Below are 13,775 nucleotides of genomic sequence, written 5' to 3'. Positions count from 1 at the left end.
CACTGTGGTCCAGTCTTCCCCTGGGTGCAGTCCTTCAGGCACAGCCTGCTCCACAGGGTCACAAGTCCCACTAGGAAACCTCCTCCAGCGTGGGCTCCTCTCTCCATGGGTCTGCAGGTCCTGCTCAGAGCCTGGTCCAGCACAGATTTCCCACAGGTTCACATCCTCCTCTCAGGCTTCTACCTGCTCCATGGGGTTTCCTCCATGGGCTGCAGGTGGATCTTAATATCCCCGTGGATCTCCAAGGGCTGCAGGGGCACAGCTGCTTCACCATGGTCTCCACCATGGTCTGCAGAAAAATCTCAGCTTCAGTACCTGAGGCAGCTCCTCCCCCTTCTCCTCCACTGACCTTGGTGTCTGCAGAGTTGCTCCTCTCATGTTATCACCTCACTGTTCACAGGCTACAATTACTTCTGTGCAGTAACTTTTTTTTCCCCTTCTTAAATCTGTTACCACAGCAGTGTTACCTCCACTTCTGATTGATCAGCCTTGGCCAGTGGTGGGTCCACCCTGGAGCTGGCTGGCATTGGCTGCCAGACATACAGGAATCTTCTGGCAGCTTCTCAAAGAAGCCACTCCTGTACCCCTCCTGCTACCAAAACCTGGCCATGCAAACCTAATACATACAGAGAAATACTTGAGAAATTCATCCATGAATCAGGCATTTGCCTTTTCCTCTCATAAGAATTATTTTTAATTAAAAAAACACACAGTAAGCCCCGCTCATTATTTCATGTTCACTTACTGGTTCTCAGCTGCAGCAGTTACAATACAATCGGGCAAATTTAGCTATTGAAGTATTTCCACAGCAAACTATTTCACATTCTAATTCTTCTGACCTAGCCATTGTTGTTCAGCATTAGAAGATGTAGTAAGCTAAGGAAGGGCACAGGGCTTGTCTACCAAGGCAGCTATTCTTGAAAAGTCACTGCGCTCCTAAATATTGATATCATGTTTAGTGCAAGAGGGGACAAGGCTGAAAGATGTAGTATGAAAAGAGACATAGGAGATGACTCACCAGAACAGAATACCTACGCCTATGCCCTTGACATTCAATGTCACTTGCTGGTAATCATACAAATTTGTTTTCTTGTAGTCTGTCTTTCAAATCTCTCTAAAGTTAAGCTGCTGCCTTGACAGATGCAAGCAAATGTTTCCTTCCATTTATGAATATCTGTAGAAAAGCATGTCACAGCTAATACTACTCTCACTGGAACACTTTACAGAGAAAAAAATTAAGTACTTAAATTGCTTCTACCTAGTATGCCTCATTAGAAGTCTCTTTACCTTGTGGTTCATTTACAAGCACAAAAAATCAATCCAGTAAGTGCAGAACAGGTGGGGAGCTGGCACTACAAGCCCTTGAGACCTGTTCAGCACTTGGCAACCTACTCTGAACTCTACCTCCAATGATGCTTTTCATCTTTTATTCACTTAAATTTAACTTTGGACCGTCTGGATGTATGACATAAAGGTGGGAGCTAGCATTTAACACACAGTCATGTAAAGACCAAGAACTTGAGCACCAACCTAGTTGAAACTTCCCAGATAAGCTCATGGACAAAATCCCAATGAAGTAGAAATGCACTATTCCAGAGGCCCCTAATGTTGAAGAGTCTGTTTGAACTAACTGATCAGCTTCCAAAACTCACTTTTTTAACAATGCTGTTGTGCACCCACAAAATAACAATGGCCATCCAGAGAAAGAATATAAAGCAGCTCACGAATAAACTGAATGAGCAGAACTAGAATTTGGTTGATTTAATTTCTAGAAGAACAACCTGGTATACAATCTTTTTAGCAAAGCAGACATAAGCATCAAAGGAAGGCAGTCACTTCTTTCCTGAAAAATCCATGATAAAAGACATCAAATGCTAAAATAAGCAATATACATGTTCTTTTTTATAAGATTTATATTGAAACAAAAGGGACATTTTTTAAAACTTGTATCAGTGTCCATGGTTACAGACGCCTGAATAGATCAGCTGTACTGGGGCACAAGGATATGCAAAAAACAACAAACATCTTTAATTTGTTTCTACATATACAAAACCAACAACAAGTCATGTCTGCATGTATGCATGAATGCTCAGACAGATTAGACATGAGATCTATCTAATAACAGCTGGGGATGAGACAAACCTTCAGGAAACAAAGATAATTTTGCTTTGTACAGAATGTTTGTACAGAGTAAGTCAGCCAGAGTCAAACACACGTTAAACCACAACAATTCGCACAAATCTTCCAGAGCCTTAGAAACTACTTTATGTCTATAAAAACATTTTTTTGCCTTAACAGTTGAGGCAGTGGTGGAGTAAAGGCAGGCAGGCTGGTACGAGTCACCTCCTCAGCACCTCCATGTAAACTATTCTCATTGTCTTAAAGCCTGCAGTCTGCAGGAGCATGGGCACATAAATGCAGCATGTATCACCACAACTGATTTAACTCGCTGTTTAGCTTATTTTGTGGTGGTCACTTCAGGAAAACAAATATGAGATACCTTCAGTCAAAAACCAGTCCTGCATTTTCCATCTTTTGTCCTACTTAAAATAATCCAGCTTTATTATAGTCCCCACAGTTCCTTCAGCTTTCTGTATTCTGAGATCTACACGTCATGAACCTCATCTTCCATCTGACCTTTTAGAAGCCATCTGCAGGACCACCTCCCACGCACACTTACGAAACTCAAGGGTGGGACTTAACTTTGCCATACAACTGCATGGGTTGTGGGATGGCCCCACCACTTTCTCTGTTGCCTATCGTGTGGCTGTGTCCGGGCAGCACTTCCCCTCTGTGGATGACATGCTGCAATGTATGTGACATGCGGGTGACATGCTGCAATACGGTGACAGCTGAGGGTCCCCACTGGCAGGAGGGGCTCCCCACACTCGTTTAACGCGTGGGGCTGTGTCCGTGTCTGCGTGGGCCTGCCTGTGGAACTGGTGACCCCTCACTGGGTCTCTGACACGCAGGCAGACCTGGGTTTGTGTCCCTTCATTTCCCACAGGCCGCTGCTGCCTCTCCTTGTCCCGGCACGGCTCCCGTGGCTTTAGCAGGATGCCCTCTAGTGCGACAACTGCCCACGGCCTTTTCTGCTTCTGCCACATTACTGAGAACCAAATGCAAAATTTACTCACAACAGCTGAGGCAAGACACCGTGGAGGGCTGGCTCAAGGAAAGCACTGGAAGGCAACCACCAAAGACAAGGGAAAAGAAAACTGTACAAACCAACAGCACAGAACAAAAATCTGATCTCACTGCTCCCAGCTGAACAGCAATCACTAGGAAATGGAAATGACTCAAATGCGAGTGCACTGGCTTCTAATTAGTTTCTGCATGGTAAACATCTTGTACATCAAAACTACAACTTCAAATTCAATGAATCCTTTCTACTAAACTTAAAAACTGCAGTATGCCAAACATTAATGTAATTGTGTCTGGAAGTAAATATGCCATTTATTTTGTTCACTATAAATTAAGAACAGTATTCAAACCTCAGACATTTTCCCTCTACAGCCATCGCTTGGCGATCATCAGACCAGAGGGACCCGTATTTTAAGAACAACGTTGAGGACCCAAGTCAGTCGATGTTGCTCTTGCTGAACTACAGCATTCACAGAAAGCAAACACCATAACCAGATTTGTTTGAACTGGCACATATTTTAGGTTTACTATTATTTTACGGTATTCTCACATCTCTCATTAATATTAACTTTTATTCCAAACTGACAGCTTAATTTCCTGCAAAGGCAACGGCTATGATATACAGAATTACACTCACATATGGGTAAAAGAGTACTGTGCCATTACAGATGCAGCTAATACATTGTGTATTGGATATTACATGCTTTTTTTTCAGTTAGAAAATCATTGTTTGGTTTATTACTATGCTTAGTATAAAGAGTACATGAATAACTGCACGTTAATAAGTAAACTAATGGCTGACTGAGGCACAGGTAATTAAACAGGTACTTCTGAAAACATTGCCTTGCAGATATAATTCTAGTCTGTGTGTTTAAAACATATATCCCAAACAAACTAATGTTGCAAACTGGAACAGAAAAGCTTTTAATGAAAATTTGTCTTCACTTTAAAGACCAAAAGCAGATAAAACCTGCCTTCTGTATATAAATAAAACACATCCTGAGAACTGCAGAGCCCACCCTGAACCAGACATGTCTCTACCTACTGCATGAATGCCATGAGTTTTTGATGCTTATACAAGGACAGAGTTTCTGAGGGACTAAGGCCAGGAGCCCATGGCTGTACCCTTGCCCCTAAAACAAAAGCATTTGTGAGAAAAGGCTTTATAAAATTTCATCATTCCCAGCATCCTTTTCCCTTAAATGCTTCTCTGTCACATTAGATTAGAAAAGGAAAACAAACACGAAGGCAAACAACAGAGATTTTGGTTGGCAGGCTTCTCGTTATTCATTTACTGTTTATTATTGATTTTTGTGCCTGTGCAGAAGGATCACGTGTGCACTGGAAAGAGGACGATGGTAATGTACAGAGGGCTGTGTACGCCAGGGAGCTCGTGGCCAGAGCAGCTGTCTGTGGGCTCTCTGTGGCTGGTTTTTGGATTGTTAGTTGTTTATTTTAGACTAAGAAAGTCGCCAGTGTTCAGCCTGGACTAAACCACAAACTCCAGCTCTACTTGTAACTTTGCCAAGATGCAAAGGGGTCGTAATGCAGAGTGGAAGAGCTGAGCTCTTGGGTGATCCCCAGGGTGGGAGCTGCCCTCCCAGTGAACCAAGCTGGGTTGGCATTCACAGCCCCTGAGCCACAACAACCGAGGGGCGACTGCTCTCACTCTCACCAACAGACAGCATGGGCCACCACAGCCCTGCAGCACAGCAAAGAGCACGGCAGCACCCACACCCACACACTGCTGCCATCTGGAACAGGAACTCCACTGCATCCAGGGAAGAACGTACTTGTAAGGAAGATATTGCAGGATATTTATTTCAAGCCTGTATTACTAGCTCAACTAGGAAAAGTAGCAAACAGTGCCAATTAGTCCTGCATATCACTGTCTCTGCACCCTGAATGATAAAGGTGTAGCCTCAAACACAACGGGGACAGCACTGTATTTTATTACATATAAATTACTAACATAAATATTATATATAATGTAATATATATAAATGTATTTTGTATATATCATATAACACATTTTATATATTACTGTATTGTCTTGGGTTATATAACAAAAAAAAAAGTGTATTCTATTTCATCTGTTGAAACCAGTTGGGGAGATGTTTTTTTTCCCTTTAGCTGTTGTAACTCCAGGGGGGAGGGGGGCAGATGCCTTCTGATAATGGGCCAGCTGTTAAAACTGTGTGGGGCAGTGTTTGTTATCTCTTCCATCACTGTCCACCCCCCCAGGGGATATCTTCTGTTAATGGGCCATTAAGGCTCACCAGTGACATGACACATTACACCATCCCATTGTGAGATGCTCCACCCAGTAAGGAGGAGCCAGCCATTCCTACCAAGATAAAAACTGAGATGTAGGAACACCAGACATCCTCTTTTCCACTGGATTTTCAGAAGAAGACCGGACTCATCTCATTGCCACTATGAGATCATCTCTATTCCAACAGAACCCCATCTGTCACTCCAGGGACCAGAAGGCACTTTTATAACAACAGAGCACAACACAGCAGCCTATTCTGAGCAGGCAGATAAATCCAGCAAGTCAAGCACTATAGAGAAGGCACTTCAGGCTTCTCAGATCAGTAATTGTGCATCAGTGCAGCCCTGCACAAGACCTCCTCAGGTCCTTGTCTTCACATGGAGGACTCATCAGCTCAGCTGCAGCATCCTGCTGCTGCACAAAGTTGGCTTCTGCTCAAAAAGTATCTTGAGCCTCACCCCGGGACTCTGTGTCCCCTTGTCCCCTGCACAGGGTGCAGAAGGCCAGCTGCAAGCCTTCTCTGACAGGCTCTGGTTTAACCTTCTCTCTGAAAACTGAGGAAATCACTAGCCTGGGACTCTAAGCCGAGATTTGTGTAAAACATACCAGACGGGTACACTGCTATCAAGTTAACTTCAGTATTAAAAATAGAAAAAGAAATTTCACATGGAAGATTAAGTGCATTAGTGGATCATATAACCTTGCTTCAGACCAAGCCACGCTGTAAACAATTTTCAGCCCTCAGCATAAACATACAGGACATGTCATGAAAACATTTAGTTATGTTAAGTTCAACATCTATGACACTCTCAGGTTACAAGCATATTTTCTGGAGAAATAAATGGCCACCTTACGAAATAAGATGAAGATGATAACAACATTTCTTGTGCTTTAAATCTGATCTCTGAGCGTCTTGCCACTATGCACAAGACCCTGCACTTCAACCTAACAGCCCTGACATTTAATAAGCCAAGTTTATTTGTAGGAAGTGAGCTGGAAATTAGTTCTCATGGTTGCAGTTGGCACACTACACAGAATAGGAATCTTAAAGATGACGGCATTTCATTTTTGCTCTATAGCTTTCATCCTTCTAATTGGTATATTTAAGTGCACTTAATCGCTTAAGCAATGAGTCTACCACAGTGTCAAATCCCTAGTTTAGACTCCACAATAATAAATCTTTGTCTTCTCTCAGCAGCTGGTGAGATTTGATTTGGACTTTGAATTTAGGCCCTTTCCTCAGGCTTAACAGTTACAACTTGTTTGTTCAGTCTGCTGAAAGCGTGACTTCAACTCTTGTCTTTAAATGCGTTATCACTGCTTAAGCTTAGTGCTCTTGGTGTTAAAACTGGTTGCCCTTCTGCAGTGCCCGACTAAGACACATAAAAAAATTCCAATTAGCCTGTGCTGGGATTTCACAAAGCAACTTTTAACTCATTAGTATTTGCACAGCATCACTGATCCACATGACACTTCACAGACATGAGGACAAGCTGGAGTTTATAACACAGTCTTTCAATAGATGCCTTCAGTACCACAAAGAGCTAATTTAAAAACAGGTGGAAGGAGCCTTCAGCCACCCCCTTTAACAGCCAACAGAAGAGTAACATCCCCACAAGCACCTCATAGTCTGTCCACAGGACCAGGATAGGCATTATCCTAAATTCTATGACAGATGGCCTAAGAATGTTCCTGAAACAGCTCTGGTAAATAAAAGGCAAAACTTTGGTGCGATCAACAAACCACAAGAAGATAAACTACTTTCAGGCAGAAACGACTGGGGAGTCATACTGCTACAGGCTCCCTGCAGTACCTCAGTAAAATATTTAGGCCCAAGTCTTTGAGAATTCATGCATATTAATTACCTGTGCACTCAAGCCCTGGGCCTGTGCCCGCAGAACAAACTAAACCACTGAAGGTTTGCAGGATCAAGGTCTCATTTCCCTTTGCCTGAGTTCTCCCTGTACAGTTCAACAGAACTCTCAGTTGTATTCAACATTCTGACAGGTATTTAGAGCAGCACCTGATTTTACTAAATATAAAATACCTTCTTAAATAACTAATCTTGTATTAGAAAAGGTGAATCCTTACTTGTTGTGACAGCCACACAAAAGACTTCATTAGCTTCTGACAGCAATGTTCATTCCTTCAATCCAGAAGAAACTGCTTTGGCCCTCCAACCTAAGTCACCACTTAAGTGGTTTTATTTGCTTTACCACTTGCCAACAAGACAAATAACCCTTAAGCACAGGGCTTGCCAGCAGACTGAACAACGCACAGAAACCTTGGACTCGGTGGGGACTACTCTCTGGGATTGCACATAAGTCCTGGCACATCTGGGACTATCGGAGCCTCTGTGCACAACATACCTGCACACCATCAGCAAGTGTTTTTATCTGGGTGCAGGGCTTTTTAAACCTCAGCATGGCAGTGTTTGAACTAGTCAGCTCTCCTGTTTGCCATTAGATTTCACTCCCAGCTTCCCCACTGAAGAGCCTGGCAATCCTCATTACACCGAGGGTCTTAATACTATGAGAGCCAAAGATGAAGAGGTATAATATCCCTTGCCATATCAGCTGGGTCCAAAAACACATCTTCAAAAATCTCATAAAAAATACTTAGCACGTGCGTTCCTCTGGGTTGCAGCCACCCCTTTTTTAAGATCTATCTTCCCTATATTAAAAGCTACTTTAGTACCTACTGCTTTCGTCCCACCACAGAGTTTACAGCATAAGAAACCACCTCTCTGTTAATGTGAGGACACTGCACGCAGCATGTCTCACACTCAGGCTGCTTCTTCAGACCACTGATGATTTGGCCCAAATTCTGACAAGTTAACATGAATTTTACCTCCAAATATTAGGAAGCTCACTGTATGTTTGTCAACTAGATTAAAGCTCTTACACCTCCTTAGCTATTGACAAGTAGCTTCTCTGTGATCAGATAAATAGCTTGAGCTTCCTTAGGCTAACGGTGGGGTTTTGCTAGACTCTCCACAGCTCCTCTCAGAGAAACCATTTTAAAACACAAGCAGGTAATTTCCTTTAAAATCCCTGTTTTATCAAACATCATCTTCCTAATTCCTGCCAGGTGCTGCTCTCAGGCAGGCATCATGACCTTCTATTTTTCATTTAATGTACAGCCTTGGCACAGAATGATATCCTTTTCTCTCTTTTTCAGTCCATTAGTCACTAACACCAGCTAGCACTTCTTCTGTCTTTCACAAATGCAAATTTATGATCTGGATTTTTCCATTTGCTTTGCAAGATAACCACAAAAAATATCTATTTTAAGTTCTTTCTTTAATTTAGAATGGTGCTATTTTCACAGCTGCTCAGATAATCAGGACCTATGACCCCTGTGATCAATGAGGGGCTTATGTTCTTTTGGGCTAAATTTGTCCAGGCACTCAGTGGATGCTTTGGGAAATCCCAGTACATACATGCAGTTTTAGGAGCATTTACACAGACTTACATCAGCACACAGAGGACATTACACTTCAGTTAGAAGCTGGCAGTACAGCTCCATGGTTGTGTATCAGTCAGTGTTACAGTAAGCTCACTCAAGATGCTATCAAATATTATTTTGAAGCCTCTGGCTTACACATTTCCCCTGAAATACTGACTGCAAATCTTCTAGAGCTTTTGCAGTAAGAAAGTGAATTTCTTAAAACAGTATTTTCCAAAAACCTTGCATCTCCTACAAACTTCACTCCGTTTCCAGCATCTGATGCTGACTGAAAAATTGAGCTCAACTAAGAAGTCAAACTGGTGAAGAAATGTCAAAATTCAAGAAAACAAGTATCATTGTATACCACATCCATTGGGCATTGGTCCAGCAAGTTTTGATATGGCTTTCCCCACAGGAATCCCCAGTTTAATTTACCAACATTTGTCTACTTTTTGTCAAAAGTAACATACTACTTTCATGCACATCCCAATCTCTTCCGTAAATTACAGGAAGTTTCCAAGTGTACCATGATGAAAATACACATGCTTGAAACACTTAAAATCTGTTTTATAATGACCTCCTGAATATTAGCCCACAGCAGCAAAAGCTTATTTTTGCAAAACCCAAAAAGGCAGACCAAAAAAACCTCTAACATCCAAACCCTGTCTGGAGGCTCAGCAGCAATTACAAATGCTTTGTGCTGCTGCAAGTGATATAACTGAAGAGAGGGGTTAACAGTTAAAAAACCACTGTTTACTTTAATTCCACTAAGTAGAAAATAAGATCAGTATTTAGTAAATATTTAATTTACATTCTACGAAATGCAAAAATGAATGCAAGTGATTTTGGGTCAGTGAGCAAACTATCTATCTGTAACTGATTCTGTGAATTTCATACACAGGATTGATGCTGAGCTTGACAGAAGTAGTCATGCATTTGAAATTCTACCTTCAACAGTCAAGTTCTTAAAAATACCCCAAACAAATCTACATGGCCCTTGCAGGGAGTTAAGAATTCTTCCATCTCCTTTAGTGGAGAGTTTTGCTCCAGGTTTTCTGTTGTCTCGCCCACCACCACGCTCACTTCTGCAGCTCACACAGCAGATGCTCACAGGGAAACCCATCACAAGGACAGCAGGTTGCTTTGAAGAAAGACCAAACAACTACTACCACGTCTGCAGAACTAAAACTAACTGTACTTCAGTTCTTCTGAAAAGAAAGTATCTGTTCACTGGTTTTCAAACTATTTGAAACTCCCTGGCCTTTGTCAGGTTAATGTTTTCCAACCCTCATGATTAACTGCACTCGCTTAAATTTATGAAGGGGAACAATACCTCCTGACCGGCTGTCAAGATGCTATCACAGCAAACAAACCTCAAAACGCTCAGAGGCCGAGCAGGCACTGACAGCCCCCTCCCAGCCCAGGGAAGACAAAACTCCCAGGCGTGCAGTCCCCAAAAAACCCCTCTGTCCTAAGGGTGGTTTATTACCCCAGCTTGCACACATGCAGCTCCACACGGCCAAATTAGCAGCAACAGGAAAAAAGTGAAATTAGTTAAAATTTTAATAACAGGAAATGTTTGCTGCTGCTACTTGAATTTGAGACCATGAGAATGAAAAGTTACTTTTTTCTCACACTGCAGCTTATTGGAGCACATTGCACAAAAAGTGCAGTATAGATTTGCAGAGTCAGGAAGCCCAAAAGGGAAGATCTCAAAGATGAGATGAGCTTCACTGACAGCAGCCACCACCCCAGAACAGGCTCCATCTCTCCATCTCCCACAGTATTTCTGCTAATGAAATCACCTTCAGCTTTCTTGCCTGGTTGAACACGAGATAGTTTCATAAGATGGGCCTTTTCCAAATGCTTTGCTTCCTGAAGTCAGTGCAATGCACACACTGACACATCTGAACACATCTGAGACAGGCCACACTGACTAAAAAAACCTCTCCATTTTATGTCTTCTGAGAGATTCTTGGACAAAGAAAAAGTGTTGTTATCCTAGATTTACAGGACTTTGAACATGTTCACTTCACCCCCTGGCCACACAAAGCACAGGGGTGAGTGGGGACCTGGTGATGGCCAGTGCTGCCAGTCCTGCTCCACACCAGCCTCTTCCCTCTCCAAAGGGCCAGCACCATGTGCAGTGTTTCAGGTACTGGGCTTTAAGTAGTCTACTATCTGATCACAAATCCCACACTAATTAAAATTTTAGCTATTTATTTCAGTAGGAATGTCATAATAATAGTTTTTAAAAATTTCTAGTGAAGAAACATACCATGTTCCTCAGATAACTCTGTCCTAGCCACCACAAGGTGATGCAGTCTTGCTCTTCCAGCCATGGTTACCCCGGGCCTCCTGACCTCAGGGGCCTGGCAGGATAACTTTACTTGCTTTCTTCTATTCTGCCGGCTTCTAACACTAACCTCTCTGGTAGCTCAGCTGGTAACACCACAGGCTTGCTCCAGCACAGCAGGATAATAATGCTCCAAAGACACCAATGAAGCCAGACTCAGCCCAGAGCTCATACCCGTGTGTTTAGTTTTCACACTTTTAGGAAATCAGTTTATCTGATTTTTCTACTCTCAGCAAGCCAGAGGTTTCCTCCTGTCTGTCTTGTCACAACCAAGTCACACTTACTGTTCTGGTCATTAAATTTGTCTTACTGTTGCACTTTGAAAGGATAAATAAAACCATCAGAAACTGTAATAACTTCAGTGCCTTTTTCCTTCTTAGGATTTAACTAGAAATCCAAATTCTTATGTCAGGAAAAACAAGCACATTTTTAGAAGAGGTGTGTCTCAGTTCGGATTAGTGTGGCATTCAGAAGTGGTGCAAGTGCCAACATGGGAAGAAAATACAGCATGTTATATAGAATAGGTATGTTTAATTATTTTGGAATAAGATGATAACATCCCCTTCCTCTGCTGCTTATTCTGTACTTAATTTTCTAACCCGGCATATTAAGCGTCCTTTCTCGCTTCCTGGCTAATGATATGGCACAATAGTTCAAACTCTCCTATTCATGATTTTATTATTTGATCTGGACATCAAACTTTAAAACAATGGAAAAAAACCGCAAAAACAAAAACATGAAACATCACAATCAGACTTAACATTAATATTTTTATATGACAGACTAGATTTCCCTTTGATATATCACAGTAATGTACTCCACTGAGGACGCAAATCATGCTTGGCCAAACTGAGGTCATTCAAGCCCGGGAGCTCACTGAAACACATGGGATGGCCAACATGCACTAATGCTTGGGTGTGCACATGTGTACAACACTGAAAGAGGGAAACACGACCCCACACCACTTCTTCCTCAGACTCTCAGATATAAGTGATCAACCACCCATCTATTTGGTGCAACCATCTGCAATGACTCTGACTGCCAGTGGAGCACAGCTTGCTGCCCTGTCCTTGTCAAAAAGCAATCTAAGGCTGCATGAACACTAGTGATTCCTATTTCACCACTGGATCTGAAGACTTGCAGATATGCAAATCCCAAAGGTTCCTTTATCAGCTATTCCAAGTTTGCTAAAAATTAATTCCTGATTATGAAAAAATTGAGTATGCCCTCTCCTTCTGGTCATCAATTCTTGTAATTCTTTTCATTATTAAAAGACCATTTCTTTATGGTCTTTACTCCATGACAGTACCACCTTACTGTAATCTATACTGTAATCGCCTCTCCAGCCCTGGAATCATTTTCCCACTATCTTCTCCAGCTTTTCCACTTCCTTTTAAAAATTCCGACACTAGGCGTGGAAAAACAGAATCATACAGCAGTAGCAAGCAGAAGGTCCTTGTCACAGGTGCCCTCCCATACATGCCACACTAGTCCTTCGTACCACAGCAGCCCACTGTGGACTCTGCTTAAGGTGTTTAAAATCTCTAGAACCTTTCTAAAGCACTATTTCATGAAGAACCAATCATACCTGTGGAACTGCAGGTTTTTAACTGGCTGCCTAAGCCTGCCTCTGCTGGTACTGCAAACCAGTTTGTTTGACCTCAACTCACCAGCAGATCCAGCTTGTTCTGGAAAAATACCCAGCCATTGTTTTTAATCACCCTACTGTTTCTTTATGTCACATGAAGTTTCAGTTGCATCATTTACACATTTATTGCCAAATCACTGAAATAGATGTGGTTGGTATCACATCATCAGTTGCTGTGGTACTTCACGATCAACCTTAAACTCATGGCAGTAGAATCCAACTGTAATCAGCTGGATAGGCTAGGGGAGGAAGACGATCCACAATAAATTAAATCTGTTTTAATTAAGTCTCAAAAACTTTGAAAAACTAATTAAACAAAAAATGATCATATTATTACCAGTACTAATTTTTTAATAAATTCCATTTAGGAACAGATGATGCATTAAGACCATACTGTGCCTATTGTTCTCCCAGGTAACTCATTTTCATCAGGCATTTTGGGACTTATTTCAGCCTTTTTAAACTCCTCGAAGATTTCACACTGTCATTTTACTTGCATTTTGAGACATTTCAGAAAAACCCCAAGATGACTCAGCTGGAGTAACATTTTAAATGAGAAAGTGCATCAAGAATTAGTTTGTTCCAACTCAGGAAGAAATCACAGGGGGTTGATTAGGTCTCAGATGGATGCCTGTGATTTTTTGCAATAGTGAAAATTATAATATAAAGCACTCTGACATTTCTGCTTGACAAGCATGGCCTGTAATGTTTACCTGGGACATACGCATTACATAAATTATTAAGAGTCAAGCAACAAGAATTACTTCCTGTTCTAATCGGTGTGCAGCAATGGCAAAAGAAATAGGATATTGTCCAAAGACATACTGTGATAATTTACCCAAAACTGCATTTAAAGTTATAATTTATAAACTCAATTTATAATTGCATTTCTGCTTGAAGTG

The 13,775-nt window shown here is 41.8% G+C and overlaps 1 protein-coding gene across 2 annotated transcripts in view; it reads right to left on the bottom strand.

The window, feature by feature from the left end:
- The window catches only part of ST7 (suppression of tumorigenicity 7), a 142,003-nt gene that overhangs the window by 127,023 nt on the left and 1,205 nt on the right, over nt 1–13,775 (bottom strand). The window lies entirely within an intron of this gene.

The sequence above is a fragment of the Prinia subflava genome, chromosome 4 (genome assembly GCF_021018805.1).
Source record: "Prinia subflava isolate CZ2003 ecotype Zambia chromosome 4, Cam_Psub_1.2, whole genome shotgun sequence".
NCBI classification, from domain to species: Eukaryota; Metazoa; Chordata; class Aves; order Passeriformes; family Cisticolidae; genus Prinia; species Prinia subflava.
This window is presented reverse-complemented; position numbering and strand designations above follow the sequence as displayed.